This window comes from Phalangium opilio, unplaced genomic scaffold, assembly GCF_054372755.1.
Source record: "Phalangium opilio isolate 3A_F unplaced genomic scaffold, DU_Popi_V2 ptg000505l_1, whole genome shotgun sequence".
Taxonomy (NCBI): Eukaryota; Metazoa; Arthropoda; class Arachnida; order Opiliones; family Phalangiidae; genus Phalangium; species Phalangium opilio.
The window spans coordinates 2,682,003-2,698,783 of record NW_028324239.1 but is presented as its reverse complement, the minus strand read 5'-3'; the positions used below and the strand labels follow the sequence as shown (position 1 = coordinate 2,698,783).

Genomic DNA, 16,781 nt, shown 5'->3' with positions numbered 1-16,781 from the left:
AAGCCCAAAAATTAAATGTTCGTCAGGTATTGTGGAAAAACTTTGCCTTTTTACGTTACATTTGAGACTTCACAACACCGCTCCCGGGTGGACTCGAACCACCAACCTATTGGTTAACAGCCGAACGCGCTAACCATTGAGCCACGGAAGCTCAGAAATTGAATGTTTGTCAGGTATTGTGGAAAAGTTATGACTTTTCACGCTACATCTGAGACCCCACAACACCTCTCCTGGGTGGGCTCGAACCAACAACCTTTCGGTTAACAGCTGAACGCGCTAAAAAATGCGCCACGGAAGCCCAAAAATTAAATGTTCGTCAGGTATTGTGGAAAAACTATGACTTTTTACGTTACATTTGAGATCCCAAAACACCTCTCCCGGGTGGGATCGAACCACCAACCTTTCGGTTAACAGCTGAACGCGCTAAAAAATGCGCCACGGAAGCCCAAAAATTAAATTTTCGTCAGGTATTGTGGAAAAACTCTGACTTTTTACGTTAAATTTAAGAACCCATAACACCGCTTCCGGGTGGGCTCGAACCACCAACCTTTCGGTTAAAAGCTGAACGCGCTAACCATTGCGCAACGGAAGCCCAAAAATTAAGTGTTCGTCAGGTATTGTGGAAAAACTCTGACTTTTTACGTTACATTTGAGACCCCACAACACCTCTCCCGGGTGGGCTCGAACCACCAACCTTTCGGTTAACAGCCGAACGCGCTAACCATTGTGCCACGGAAGCCCAAAAATTAAATGTTCGTCAGGTATTGTGGAAAAACTCTGACTTTTTACGTTACATTTGAGATCCCATAACACCGCTCCCGGCTGGGCTCGAACCACCAACCTTTCGGTTAACAGCCGAACGCGCTAACCATTGCGCCACGGAAGCCCAAAAAAAAATGTTCGTCAGGTATTGTGGAAAAACTTTGCCTTTTTACGTTACATTTGAGACTTCACAACACCGCTCCCGGGTGGGCTCGAACCACCAACCTTTCGGTTAACAGCCGAACGCGCTAACCATTGCGCTACGGAAGCCCAAAAATTAAATGTTCGTCAGGTATTGTGGAAAAACTTTGCCTTTTTACGTTACATTTGAGACTTCACAACACCGCTCCCGGGTGGGCTCGAACCACCAACCTTTCGGTTAACAGCCGAACGCGCTAACCATTGCGCTACGGAAGCCCAAAAAATAAATGGTTGTCAGGTATTGAGGAAAAATTATGACTTTTCACGCTACATCTGAGACCCCACAACACCTCTCCCGGGTGGGCTCCAACCACCAACCTTTCGGTTAACAGCCGAACGCGCTAACCATTGCGCCACGGAAGCCCAAAAATTAAATGTTCGTCAGGTATTGTGGAAAAACTTCGCCTTTTTACGTTACATTTGAGACTTCACAACACCGCTCCCGGGTGGGCTCGAACCACCAACCTTTCGGTTAACAGCCGAACGCGCTAACCATTGCGCTACGGAAGCCCAAAAAATAAATGGTTGTCAGGTATTGAGGAAAAATTATGACTTTTCACGCTACATCTGAGACCCCACAACACTTCTGCTGGGTGGGCTCCAACCACCAACCTTTTGGTTAACATCCGAACGCGCTAACCATGAAGCCAAAGAAGCTCAGAAATGAAATGGTCTTCAGCTATTGTGGAAAAACTCTGACTTTTACCTTACATTTGAGATCCCATAACACCACTCCCGGGTGGGCTCGAACCACCAACATTTTGGTTAACAGCCGAACGCGCTAACCATTGCGCCACGGAAGCCCAAAAATTAAATGGTCGTCAGGTATTGTGGAAAAACTTTGGCTTTTTACGTTACATTTGAGATCCCACAACACCGCTCCCAGATGGGCTCGAACAACCAACCTATTGGTTAACAGCCGAACGCTCTAACCATTGAGCCACGGAAGCTCAGAAATTAAATGGTTGCCAGGTATTGTGGAAAAGTTATGACTTTTCACGCTACATCTGAGACTCCACAACACCTCTCCCGGGTGGGCTCGAACCACCAACCTTTTTGTGGAAAAGTTTTGACTTTTCACGCTACATCTGAGACCCCACAACACCTCTCCCGGGTGGGCTCGAACCACCAACCTTTCGGTTAACAGCTGAACGCGCTAACCATAGCGCCACGGAAGCCCAAAAATAAAATGTTCGTCAGGTATTGTGGAAAAGCTTTGGCTTTTTACGCTACATTTGAGATCCCACTACACCGCTCCCGGGTGGGCTCGAACCACCAACCTTTCGGTTAACATCCGAACGCGCTAACCATGGAGCCAAAGAAGCTCAGAAATGAAATAGTCTTCAGCTATTGTGGAAAAACTCTGACTTTTTACGTTTCATTTGAGATCCCACAACACCGCTCCCGGGTGGGCTCGAACCACCAACCTATTGGTTAACAGCCGAACGCGATAACCATTGAGCCACGGGAGCTCAGAAATTAAATGGTTGTCACGTATTGTGGAAAATGTTTGGCTTTTTACGTTACATTTGAGACTTCACAACACCGCTCCCGGGTGGGCTCGAACCACCAACCTTTCGGTTAACAGCCGAACGCGCTAACCATTGCGTTACGGAAGCCCAAAAAATAAATGGTCGTCAGGTATTGTGGAAAAGCTTTGGCTTTTTACGTTACATTTGAGACTTCACAACACCGCTCCCGGGTGGGCTTGAAATACCAACCTTTCGGTTAACAGCCGAACGCGCTAACCATTGAGCCACGGAATCTCAGAAATTAAATGGTTGTCAGGTATTGTGGAAAAACTTTGGCTTTTTACGTTACATTTGAGATCCCACAACACCGCTCCCGGGTGGGCTCGAACCACCAACCTATTGGTTAACAGCCGAACGCGATAACCATTGAGCCACGGGAGCTCAGATATTAAATGGTTGTCACGTATTGTGGAAAAGTTTTGACTTTTTACGTTACATCTGAGACTCCACAACACCTCTCCCGGGTGGGCTCGAACCACCAACCTTTCGGTTAACAGCCGAACGCGCTAACCATTGCGCTACGGAAGCCCAAAAAAAAATGGTCAACAGGTATTGTGGAAAAACTCTGACTTTTTAGGTTGAATTTGAGATCCCATAACACCGCTCCCGGGTGGGCTTGAACCACCAACCTTTCGGTTAACAGCCGAACGCGCTAACCATTGAGCCACGGAATCTCAGAAATTAAATGGTTGTCAGGTATTGTGGAAAAACTTTGGCTTTTTACGTTACATTTGAGATCCCACAACACCGCTCCCGTGTGGGCTCGAACCACCAACCTATTGGTTAACAGCCGAACGCGATAGCCATTGAGCCACGGAAGCTCAGAAATTGAATGGTTGTCAGGTATTGTGGAAAAGTTATGACTTTTCACGCTACATCTGAGACCCCACAACACCTCTCCTGGGTGGGCTCGAACCAACAACCTTTCGGTTAACAGCTGAACGCGCTAAAAAATGCGCCACGGAAGCCCAAAAATTAAATGGTCGTCAGGTATTGTGGAAAAACTTTGGCTTTTTACGTTACATTTGAGATCCCACAACACCGCTCCCAGATGGGCTCGAACAACCAACCTATTGGTTAACAGCCGAACGCTCTAACCATTGAGCCACGGAAGCTCAGAAATTAAATGGTTGCCAGGTATTGTGGAAAAGTTATGACTTTTCACGCTACATCTGAGACTCCACAACACCTCTCCCGGGTGGGCTCGAACCACCAACCTTTTTGTGGAAAAGTTTTGACTTTTCACGCTACATCTGAGACCCCACAACACCTCTCCCGGGTGGGCTCGAACCACCAACCTTTCGGTTAACAGCTGAACGCGCTAACCATAGCGCCACGGAAGCCCAAAAATAAAATGTTCGTCAGGTATTGTGGAAAAGCTTTGGCTTTTTACGCTACATTTGAGATCCCACTACACCGCTCCCGGGTGGGCTCGAACCACCAACCTTTCGGTTAACATCCGAACGCGCTAACCATGGAGCCAAAGAAGCTCAGAAATGAAATAGTCTTCAGCTATTGTGGAAAAACTCTGACTTTTTACGTTTCATTTGAGATCCCACAACACCGCTCCCGGGTGGGCTCGAACCACCAACCTATTGGTTAACAGCCGAACGCGATAACCATTGAGCCACGGGAGCTCAGAAATTACATATTTGTCACGTATTGTGGAAACGTTTTGACTTATTACGCTACATCATAGACTCCACAACACCTCTCTCGCGTGGTCTCGAACCACCAACCTATTGGTTAACATCCGAACGCGCTAACCATGGAGCCAAAGAAGCTCAGAAATGAAATGGTCTTCAGCTATTGTGGAAAAACTCTGACTATTTACCTTACATTTGAGATCCCATAACACCGCTCCCGGGTGGGCTCGAACCACCAACATTTTGGTTAACAGCCGAACGCGCTAACCATTGCGCCACGGAAGCCCAAAAATTAAATGGTCGTCAGGTATTGTGGAAAACTCTGACTTTTTACGTTACATTTGAGACCCCATAACACCGCTCCCGGGTGGGCTCGAACCACCAACCTTTCGGTTAACAGCCGAACGCGCTAACCATTGCGCCACGGAAGCCCAAAAAATAATGTTCGTCAGGTATTGTGGAAAAACTTTGCCTTTTTACGTTACATTCGAGACTTCACAACACCGCTCCCGGGTGGGCTCGAACCACCAACTTTTCGGTTAACAGCTGAACGCGCTGCGCGCTAACCATTGCGCCACGGAAGCCCAAAAATTAAATGTTCGTCAGGTATTGTGGAAAAACTCTGACTTTTTACGTTACATTTGAGATCCCATAACACCTCTCCCGGGTGGGCTCGAACCACCAACCTTTCGGTTAACAGCTGAACGCGCTAACCATAGCGCCACGGAAGCCCAAAAATAAAATGTTCGTCAGGTATTGTGGAAAAACTTTGGCTTTTTACGTTACATTTGAGATCCCACTACACCGCTCCCGGGTGGGCTCGAACCACCAACCTTTCGGTTAACATCCGAACGCGCTAACCATGGAGCCAAAGAAGCTCAGAAATGAAATAGTCTTCAGCTATTGTGGAAAAACTCTGACTTTTTACGTTTCATTTGAGATCCCATAACACCGCTCCCGTGTGGGCTCGAACCACCAACCTATTGGTTAACAGCCGAACGCGATAACCATTGAGCCACGGAATCTCAGAAATTAAATGGTTGTCAGGTATTGTGGAAAAACTTTGGCTTTTTACGTTACATTTGAGATCCCACAACACCGCTCCCGGGTGGGCTCGAACCACCAACCTATTGGTTAACAGCCGAACGCGATAACCATTGAGCCACGGGAGCTCAGAAATTAAATGGTTGTCACGTATTGTGGAAAATGTTTGGCTTTTTACGTTACATTTGAGACTTCACAACACCGCTCCCGGGTGGGCTCGAACCACCAACCTTTCGGTTAACAGCCGAACGCGCTAACCATTGCGTTACGGAAGCCCAAAAAATAAATGGTCGTCAGGTATTGTGGAAAAGCTTTGGCTTTTTACGTTACATTTGAGACTTCACAACACCGCTCCTGGGTGGGCTTGAAATACCAACCTTTCGGTTAACAGCCGAACGCGCTAACCATTGAGCCACGGAATCTCAGAAATTAAATGGTTGTCAGGTATTGTGGAAAAACTTTGGCTTTTTACGTTACATTTGAGATCCCACAACACCGCTCCCGGGTGGGCTCGAACCACCAACCTATTGGTTAACAGCCGAACGCGATAACCATTGAGCCACGGGAGCTCAGATATTAAATGGTTGTCACGTATTGTGGAAAAGTTTTGACTTTTTACGTTACATCTGAGACTCCACAACACCTCTCCCGGGTGGGCTCGAACCACCAACCTTTCGGTTAACAGCCGAACGCGCTAACCATTGCGCTACGGAAGCCCAAAAAAAAATGGTCAACAGGTATTGTGGAAAAACTCTGACTTTTTAGGTTGAATTTGAGATCCCATAACACCGCTCCCGGGTGGGCTTGAACCACCAACCTTTCGGTTAACAGCCGAACGCGCTAACCATTGAGCCACGGAATCTCAGAAATTAAATGGTTGTCAGGTATTGTGGAAAAACTTTGGCTTTTTACGTTACATTTGAGATCCCACAACACCGCTCCCGTGTGGGCTCGAACCACCAACCTATTGGTTAACAGCCGAACGCGATAGCCATTGAGCCACGGAAGCTCAGAAATTGAATGGTTGTCAGGTATTGTGGAAAAGTTATGACTTTTCACGCTACATCTGAGACCCCACAACACCTCTCCTGGGTGGGCTCGAACCAACAACCTTTCGGTTAACAGCTGAACGCGCTAAAAAATGCGCCACGGAAGCCCAAAAATTAAATGTTCGTCAGGTATTGTGGAAAAACTATGACTTTTTACGTTACATTTGAGATCCCAAAACACCTCTCCCGGGTGGGATCGAACCACCAACCTTTCGGTTAACAGCTGAACGCGCTAAAAAATGCGCCACGGAAGCCCAAAAATTAAATGTTCGTCAGGTATTGTGGAAAAACTCTGACTTTTTACGTTAAATTTAAGAACCCATAACACCGCTTCCGGGTGGGCTCGAACCACCAACCTTTCGGTTAAAAGCTGAACGCGCTAACCATTGCGCCACGGAAGCCCAAAAATTAAGTGTTCGTCAGGTATTGTGGAAAAACTCTGACTATTTACGTTACATTTGAGACCCCACAACACCTCTCCCGGGTGGGCTCGAACCACCAACCTTTCGGTTAACAGCCGAACGCGCTAACCATTGCGCCAAGAAGCCCAAAAATTAAATGTTCGTCAGGTATTGTGGAAGAACTCTGACTTTTTACGTTACATTTGAGATCCCATAACACCGCTCCCGGCTGGGCTCGAACCACCAACCTTTCGGTTAACAGCCGAACGCGCTAACCATTGCGCCACGGCAGCCCAAAAATTAAATGTTCGTCAGGTATTGTGGAAAAACTCTGACATTTTACGTTACATTTGAGATCCCATAACACCGCTCCCGGCTGGGCTCGAACCACCAACCTTTCGGTTAACAGCCGAACGCGCTAACCATTGCGCCACGGAAGCCCAAAAAAATGTTCGTCAGGTATTGTGGAAAAAATTTGCCTTTTTACGTTACATTTGAGACTTCACCACACCGCTCCCGGGTGGGCTCGAACCACCAACCTATTGGTTAACAGCCGAACGCGCTAACCATTGACCCACGGAAGCTCAGAAATTGAAAGGTTGTCAGGTATTGTGGAAAAGTTATGACTTTTCACGCTACATCTGAGACCCCACAACACCTCTCCCGGGTGGGCTCGAACCACCAACCTTTCGGTTAACAGCCGAAGGGCTAACCATTGCGCAACGGAAGCCCAAAAAATAAATGGTCGTCAGGTATTGAGGAAAAGCTTTGGATTTTTACGTTACATTTGAGACTTCACAACACCGCTCCCGGGTGGGCTTGAACCACCAACCATTCGGTTAACAGCCGAACGCGCTAACCATTGAGCCACGGAATCTCAGAAATTAATTGGTTGTCAGGTATTGTGGAAAAACTTTGGCTTTTTACGTTACATTTGAGATCCCACAACACCGCTCCCGGGTGGGCTCGAACCACCAACCTATTGGTTAACAGCCGAACGCGATAACCATTGAGCCACGGGAGCTCAGAAATTACATATTTGTCACGTATTGTGGAAACGTTTTGACTTATTACGCTACATCTGAGACTCCACAACACCTCTCTCGCGTGGTCTCGAACCACCAACCTATTGGTTAACATCCGAACGCGCTAACCATGGAGCCAAAGAAGCTCAGAAATGAAATGGTCTTCAGCTATTGTGGAAAAACTCTGACTATTTACCTTACATTTGAGATCCCATAACACCGCTCCCGGGTGGGCTCGAACCACCAACATTTTGGTTAACAGCCGAACGCGCTAACCATTGCGCCACGGAAGCCCAAAAATTAAATGGTCGTCAGGTATTATGGAAAACTCTGACTTTTTACGTTACATTTGAGACCCCATAACACCGCTCCCGGGTGGGCTCGAACCACCAACCTTTCGGTTAACAGCCGAACGCGCTAACCATTGCGCCACGGAAGCCCAAAAAATAATGTTCGTCAGGTATTGTGGAAAAACTTTGCCTTTTTACGTTACATTCGAGACTTCACAACACCGCTCCCGGGTGGGCTCGAACCACCAACTTTTCGGTTAACAGCTGAACGCGCTGCGCGCTAACCATTGCGCCACGGAAGCCCAAAAATTAAATGTTCGTCAGGTATTGTGGAAAAACTCTGACTTTTTACGTTACATTTGAGATCCCATAACACGGCTTCGAACCACCAACCTTTCGGTTAACAGCTGAACGCGCTAACCATTGAGCCACGGAAGCTCAGAAACTGAATGGTTGTCAGGTATTGTGGAAAAGTTATGAGTTTTCACGCTACATCTGAGACCCCACAACACCTCTCCCGGGTGGGCTCGAGCCACCAACCTTTCGGTTTTCAGCTGAACGCGCTAACCATTGCGCCACGGAAGCCCAAAAATTAAATGTTCGTCAGGTATTGTGGAAAAACTGTGACTTTTTACGTTACATCAGAGACCCCACAACACCTCTCCCGGGTGGGCTCGAACCACCAACTTTTCGGTTAACAGCTGAACGCGCTGCGCGCTAACCATGGCGCCACGGAAGCCCAAAAATTAAATGTTCGTCAGGTATTGTGGAAAAACTCTGACTTTTTACGTTACGTTTGAGATCCCATAACACCGCTCCCGGGTAGGCTCGAACCACCAACCTATTGGATAACAGCCGAACGCGCTAACCATTGAGCCACGGAAGCTCAGAAATTGAATGGTTTTCAGGTATTGTGGAAAAACTCTGACTTTTTACGTTACACTTGAGATCCCATAACACCGCTTCCGGGTGGGCTCGAACAACCAACCTTTCGGTTAACAGCTGAATACGCTAACCATTGCGCCACGGAAGCCCAAAAATTAAATGTTCGTTAGGTATTCTGGAAAAACTCTGACTTTTTACGTTACATTTGAGATCCCATAACACCGCTCCCGGGTGGGCTCGAACCACCAACCTATTGGTTAATAGCCGAACGCGTTAACCATTGAGCCACGGAAGCTCAGGAATTGAATGGTTGTCAGGTATTGTGGAAAAACTCTGACTTTTTACGTTACATTTGAGACCCCACAACACCTCTCCCGGGTGGGCTCGAACCACCAACCTTTCGGTTAACAGCCGAACGCGCTAACCATTGTGCCACGGAAGCCCAAAAATTAAATGTTCGTCAGTTATTGTGGAAAAACTCTGACTTTTTACGTTACATTTGAGATCCCATAACACCGCTCCCGGCTGGGCTCGAACCACCAACCTTTCGGTTAACAGCCGAACGCGCTAACCATTGCGCCACGGAAGCCCAAAAAAAAATGTTCGTCAGGTATTGTGGAAAAACTTTGCCTTTTTACGTTACATTTGAGACTTCACAACACCGCTCCCGGGTGGGCTCGAACCACCAACCTATTGGTTAACAGCCGAACGCGCTAACCATTGAGCCACGGAAGCTCAGAAATTGAAAGGTTGTCAGGTATTGTGGAAAAGTTATGACTTTTCACGCTACATCTGAGACCCCACAACACCTCTCCCGGGTTGGCTCCAACCACCAACCTTTCGGTTAACAGCCGAACGCGCTAACCATTGCGCCACGGAAGCCAAAAAATTAAATGTTCGTCAGGTATTGTGGAAAAACTTTGCCTTTTTACGTTACATTTGAGACTTCACAACACCGCTCCCGGGTGGGCTCGAACCACCAACCTATTGGTTAACAGCCGAACGCGCTAACCATTGAGCCACGGAAGCTCAGAAATTGAATGGTTGTCAGGTATTGTGGAAAAGTTATGACTTTTCACGCTACATCTGAGACCCCACAACACCTCTCCTGGGTGGGCTCGAACCAACAACCTTTCGGTTAACAGCCGAACGCGCTAACCATTGCGCTACGGAAGCCCAAAAAATAAATGGTTGTCAGGTATTGAGGAAAAATTATGACTTTTCACGCTACATCTGAGACCCCACAACACTTCTCCTGGGTGGGCTCCAACCACCAACCTTTTGGTTAACATCCGAACGCGCTAACCATGGAGCCAAAGAAGCTCAGAAATGAAATGGTCTTCAGCTATTGTGGAAAAACTCTGACTTTTACCTTACATTTGAGATCCCAAAAAGTTATGACTTTTCACGCTACATCTGAGACTCCACAACACCTCTCCCGGGTGGGCTCGAACCACCAACCTTTTTGTGGAAAAGTTTTGACTTTTCACGCTACATCTGAGACCCCACAACACCTCTCCCGGGTGGGCTCGAACCACCAACCTTTCGGTTAACAGCTGAACGCGCTAACCATAGCGCCACGGAAGCCCAAAAATAAAATGTTCGTCAGGTATTGTGGAAAAACTTTGGCTTTTTACGTTACATTTGAGATCCCACTACACCGCTCCCGGGTGGGCTCGAACCACCAAGCTATTGGTTAACAGCCGAACGCTCTAACCATTGAGCCACGGAAGCTCAGAAATTAAATGGTTGTCAGGTATTGTGGGAAAACTTTGGCTTTTTACGTTACATTTGAGATCTCACAACACCACTCCCGAGTGGGCTCGAACCACCAACCTATTGGTTAACAGCCGAACGCGATAACCATTGAGCCATGGGAGCTCAGAAATTAAATGGTTGTCACGTATTGTGGAAAAACTTTGGCTTTTTACGTTACATTTGAGACTTCACAACACCGCTCCCGGGTGGGCTCGAACCACCAACCTTTGGGTTAACAGCCGAACGCGCTAACCATTGCGCTACGGAAGCCCAAAAAATAAATGGTCGTCAGGTATTGTGGAAAAACTTTGGCTTTTTAAGTTACATTTGAGACTCCACAACACCACTCCCGGGTGGGCTCGAACCACCAACCTTTCGGTTAACATCCGAACGCGCTAACCATGGAGCCAAAGAAGCTCAGAAATGAAATAGTCTTCAGCTATTGTGGAAAAACTCTGACTTTTTACGTTTCATTTGAGATCCCATAACACCGCTCCCGTGTGGGCTCGAACCACCAACCTATTGGTTAATAGCCGAACGCGATAACCATTGAGCCACGGGAGCTCAGAAATTAAATGGTTGTCACGTATTGTGGAAAAACTTTGGCTTTTTACGTTACATTTGAGATCCCACAACACCGCTCCCGGGTGGGCTCGAACCACCAACCTATTGGTTAACAGCCGAACGCGATAACCATTGAGCCACGGGAGCTCAGAAATTAAATGGTTGTCACGTATTGTGGAAAATGTTTGGCTCTTTACGTTACATTTGAGACTTCACAACACCGCTCCCGGGTGGGCTCGAACCACCAACCTTTCGGTTAACAGCCGAACGCGCTAACCATTGCGTTACGGAAGCCCAAAAAATAAATGGTCGTCAGGTATTGTGGAAAAGCTTTGGCTTTTTACGTTACATTTGAGACTTCACAACACCGCTCCCGGGTGGGCTTGAAATACCAACCTTTCGGTTAACAGCCGAACGCGCTAACCATTGAGCCACGGAATCTCAGAAATTAAATGGTTGTCAGGTATTGTGGAAAAACTTTGGCTTTTTACGTTACATTTGAGATCCCACAACACCGCTCCCGTGTGGGCTCGAACCACCAACCTATTGGTTAACAGCCGAACGCGATAGCCATTGGGCCACGGAAGCTCAGAAATTGAATGGTTGTCAGGTATTATGGAAAAGTTATGACTTTTCACGCTACATCTGAGACCCCAAAACAACTCTCCTGGGTGGGCTCGAACCAACAACCTTTCGGTTAACAGCTGAACGCGCTAAAAAATGCGCCACGGAAGCCCAAAAATTAAATGTTCGTCAGGTATTGTGGAAAAACTATGACTTTTTACGTTACATTTGAGATCCCAAAACACCTCTCCCGGGTGGGATCGAACCACCAACCTTTCGGTTAACAGCTGAACGCGCTAAAAAATGCGCCACGGAAGCCCAAAAATTAAATGTTCGTCAGGTATTGTGGAAAAACTCTGACTTTTTACGTTACATTTGAGATCCCACAACACCGCTCCCGGATGGGCTCGAACAACCAACCTATTGGTTAACAGCCGAACGCTCTAACCATTGAGCCACGGAAGCTCAGAAATTAAATGGTTGCCAGGTATTGTGGAAAAGTTATGACTTTTCACGCTACATCTGAGACTCCACAACACCTCTCCCGGGTGGGCTCGAACCACCAACCTTTTTGTGGAAAAGTTTTGACTTTTCACGCTACATCTGAGACCCCACAACACCTCTCCCGGGTGGGCTCGAACCACCAACCTTTCGGTTAACAGCTGAACGCGCTAACCATAGCGCCACGGAAGCCCAAAAATAAAATGTTCGTCAGGTATTGTGGAAAAACTTTGGCTTTTTACGTTACATTTGAGATCCCACTACACCGCTCCCGGGTGGGCTCGAACCACCAAGCTATTGGTTAACAGCCGAACGCTCTAACTATTGAGCCACGGAAGCTCAGAAATTAAATGGTTGTCAGGTATTGTGGGAAAACTTTGGCTTTTTACGTTACATTTGAGATCTCACAACACCACTCCCGGGTGGGCTCGAACCACCAACCTATTGGTTAACAGCCGAACGCGATAACCATTGAGCCATGGGAGCTCAGAAATTAAATGGTTGTCACGTATTGTGGAAAAACTTTGGCTTTTTACGTTACATTTGAGACTTCACAACACCGCTCCCGGGTGGGCTCGAACCACCAACCTTTGGGTTAACAGCCGAACGCGCTAATCATTGCGCTACGGAAGCCCAAAAAATAAATGGTCGTCAGGTATTGTGGAAAAACTTTGGCTTTTTAAGTTACATTTGAGACTCCACAACACCACTCCCGGGTGGGCTCGAACCACCAACCTTTCGGTTAACATCCGAACGCGCTAACCATGGAGCCAAAGAAGCTCAGAAATGAAATAGTCTTCAGCTATTGTGGAAAAACTCTGACTTTTTACGTTTCATTTGAGATCCCATAACACCGCTCCCGTGTGGGCTCGAACCACCAACCTATTGGTTAACAGCCGAACGCGATAACCATTGAGCCACGGGAGCTCAGAAATTAAATGGTTGTCACGTATTGTGGAAATGTTTTGACTTTTTACGCTACATCTGAGACTCCACAACACCTCTTCCGGGTGGGCTCGAACCACCAACCTTTCGGTTAACAGCCGAACGCGCTAACCATTGAGCCACGGAATCTCAGAAATTAAATGGTTGTCAGGTATTGTGGAAAAACTTTGGCTTTTTACGTTACATTTGAGATCCCACAACACCGCTCCCGGGTGGGCTCGAACCACCAACCTATTGGTTAACAGCCGAACGCGATAACCATTGAGCCACGGGAGCTCAGAAATTAAATGGTTGTCACGTATTGTGGAAAATGTTTGGCTTTTTACGTTACATTTGAGACTTCACAACACCGCTCCCGGGTGGGCTCGAACCACCAACCTTTCGGTTAACAGCCGAACGCGCTAACCATTGCGTTACGGAAGCCCAAAAAATAAATGGTCGTCAGGTATTGTGGAAAAGCTTTGGCTTTTTACGTTACATTTGAGACTTCACAACACCGCTCCCGGGTGGGCTTGAAATACCAACCTTTCGGTTAACAGCCGAACGCGCTAACCATTGAGCCACGGAATCTCAGAAATTAAATGGTTGTCAGGTATTGTGGAAAAACTTTGGCTTTTTACGTTACATTTGAGATCCCACAACACCGCTCCCGGGTGGGCTCGAACCACCAACCTATTGGTTAACAGCCGAACGCGATAACCATTGAGCCACGGGAGCTCAGATATTAAATGGTTGTCACGTATTGTGGAAAAGTTTTGACTTATTACGTTACATCTGAGACTCCACAACACCGCTCCCGGGTGGGCTCGAACCACCAACCTATTGGTTAACAGCCGAACGCGATAACCATTGAGCCACGGAAGCTCAGAAATTGAATGGTTGTCAGGTATTGTGGAAAAGTTATGACTTTTCACGCTACATCTGAGACCCCACAACACCTCTCCTGGGTGGGCTTGAACCAACAACCTTTCGGTTAACAGCTGAACGCGCTAAAAATGCGCCACGGAAAACCAAAAATTAAATGTTCGTCAGGTATTGTGGAAAAACTATGACTTTTTACGTTACATTTGAGATCCCAAAACACCTCTCCCGGGTGGGATCGAACCACCAACCTTTCGGTTAACAGCTGAACGCGCTAAAAAATGCGCCACGGAAGCCCAAAAATTAAATGTTCGTCAGGTATTGTGGAAAAACTCTGACTTTTTACGTTAAATTTAAGAACGCATAACACCGCTTCCGGGTGGGCTCGAACCACCAACCTTTCGGTTACAAGCTGAACGCGCTAACCATTGCGCAACGGAAGCCCAAAAATTAAGTGTTCGTCAGGTATTGTGGAAAAACTCTGACTTTTTACGTTACATTTGAGACCCCACAACACCTCTCCCGGGTGGGCTCGAACCACCAACCTTTCGGTTAACAGCCGAACGCTCTAACCATTGTGCCACGGAAGCCCAAAAATTAAATGTTCGTCAGGTATTGTGGAAAAACTCTGACTTTTTACGTTACATTTGAGATCCCATAACACCGCTCCCGGCTGGGCTCGAACCACCAACCTTTCGGTTAACAGCCGAACGCGCTAACCATTGCGCCACGGAAGCCCAAAAAAAAATGTTCGTCAGGTATTGTGGAAAAACTTTGCCTTTTTACGTTACATTTGAGACTTCACAACACCGCTCCCGGGTGGGCTCGAACCACCAACCTATTGGTTAACAGCCGAACGCGCTAACCATTGAGCCAAGGAAGCTCAGAAATTGAAAGGTTGTCAGGTATTGTGGAAAAGTTATGACTTTTCACGCTACATCTGAGACCCCACAACACCTCTCCCGGGTGGGCTCCAACCACCAACCTTTCGGTTAACAGCCGAACGCGCTAACCATTGAGCCACGGAAGCTCAGAAATTGAATGGTTGTCAGCTATTGTGGAAAAGTTATGACTTTTCACGCTACATCTGAGACCCCACAACACCTCTCCCGGGTGGGCTCGAACCACCAACATTTTGGTTAACAGCCGAACGCGCTAACCATTGCGCCACGGAAGCCCAAAAATTAAATGGTCGTCAGGTATTGTGGAAAAACTCTGACTTTTTACGTTACATTTGAGATCCCAAAACACCTCTCCCGGGTGGGATCGAACCACCAACCTTTCGGTTAACAGCTGAACGCGCTAAAAAATGCGCCACGGAAGCCCAAAAATTAAATGTTCGTCAGGTATTGTGGAAAAACTCTGACTTTTTACGTTAAATTTAAGAACCCATAACACCGCTTCCGGGTGGGCTCGAACCACCAACCTTTCGGTAAAAAGCTGAACGTGCTAACCATTGCGCCACGGAAGCCCAAAAATTAAGTGTTCGTCAGGTATCGTGGAAAAACTCTGACTTTTTACGTTACATTTGAGACCCCACAACACCTCTCCCGGGTGGGCTCGAACCACCAACCTTTCGGTTAACAGCCGAACGCGCTAACCATTGCGCCACGGAAGCCCAAAAATTAAATGTTCGTCAGGTATTGTGGAAAAACTGTGACGTTTTACGTTACATTTGAGATCCCATAACACCGCTCCCGGGTGGGCTCGAACAACCAACCTTTCGGTTAACAGCTGAATACGCTAACCATTGCGCCACGGAAGCCCAAAAGTTAAATGTTCGTTAGGTATTGTGGAAAAACTCTGACTTTTTACGTTACATTTGAGATCCCATAACACCGCTCCCGGGTGGGCTCGAACCACCAACCTTTCGGTTAACAGCTGAACGCGCTAACCATTGCGCCACGGAAGCCCAAAAATTAAATGTTCGTCAGGTATTGTGGAAAAAATCTGACTTTTTACGTTACATTTGAGATCCCATAACACCGCTTTCGGGTGTGCTCGAACCACCAACCTATTGGTTAACAGCCTAACGCGCTAACCATTGAGCCGCGGAAGCTCAGAAACTGAATGGTTGTCAGGTTTTGTGGAAAAGTTATGACTTTTCACGCTACATCTGAGACCCCACAACACCTCTCCCGGGTGGGCTCGAACCACCAACCTTTCGATTAACAGCTGAACGCGCTAACCATTGCGCCACGGAAGCCCAAAAATTAAATGTTCGTCAGGTATTGTGGAAAAACTCTGACTTTTTACGTTACATTTGAGATCCCATAACACCGCTCCCGGGTGGGCTCGAACCACCAACCTATTGGTTAATAGCCGAACGCGTTAACCATTGAGCCACGGAAGCTCAGGAATAGAATGGTTGTCAGGTATTGTGGAAAAACTCTGACTTTTTACGTTACATTTGAGATCCCATAACACCGCTTCCGGGTGGGCTCGAACCACCAACCTTTCGGTTAACAGCTGAACGCGCTAACCATTGAGCCACGGAAGCTCAGAAACTGAATGGTTGTCAGGTATTGTGGAAAAGTTATGACTTTTCACGCTACATCTGAGACCCCACAACACCTCTCCCGGGTGGGCTCGAACCACCAACCTATTGGTTAACAGCCTAACGCGCTAACCATTGAGCCACGGAAGGTCAGAAATTGAATGGTTGTCAGGTATTGTGGAAACGTTATGACTTTTCACGCTACATCTGAGACCCCACAACACCTCTCCCTTGTGGGCTCGAACCACCAACCTTT

General features: G+C 47.2%; 4 non-coding genes across 4 annotated transcripts; all 4 read right to left on the bottom strand.

Moving 5' to 3' along the window:
• Positions 1–6,562: 6,562 nt before the first annotated feature.
• Positions 6,563–6,635, bottom strand: TRNAK-UUU (transfer RNA lysine (anticodon UUU)). Its single transcript has one exon. It is a non-coding gene; the product is annotated as a tRNA-Lys (tRNA).
• Positions 6,636–9,057: 2,422 nt separating this feature from the next.
• On the bottom strand, positions 9,058–9,130 carry TRNAN-AUU (transfer RNA asparagine (anticodon AUU)). The gene has a single exon. It is a non-coding gene; the product is annotated as a tRNA-Asn (tRNA).
• Positions 9,131–14,398: 5,268 nt separating this feature from the next.
• TRNAT-UGU (transfer RNA threonine (anticodon UGU)) lies at positions 14,399–14,471 on the bottom strand. The gene has a single exon. It is a non-coding gene; the product is annotated as a tRNA-Thr (tRNA).
• Positions 14,472–16,308: 1,837 nt separating this feature from the next.
• On the bottom strand, positions 16,309–16,381 carry TRNAN-AUU (transfer RNA asparagine (anticodon AUU)). Its single transcript has one exon. It is a non-coding gene; the product is annotated as a tRNA-Asn (tRNA).
• Between the last annotated feature and the right edge of the window lie 400 nt (positions 16,382–16,781).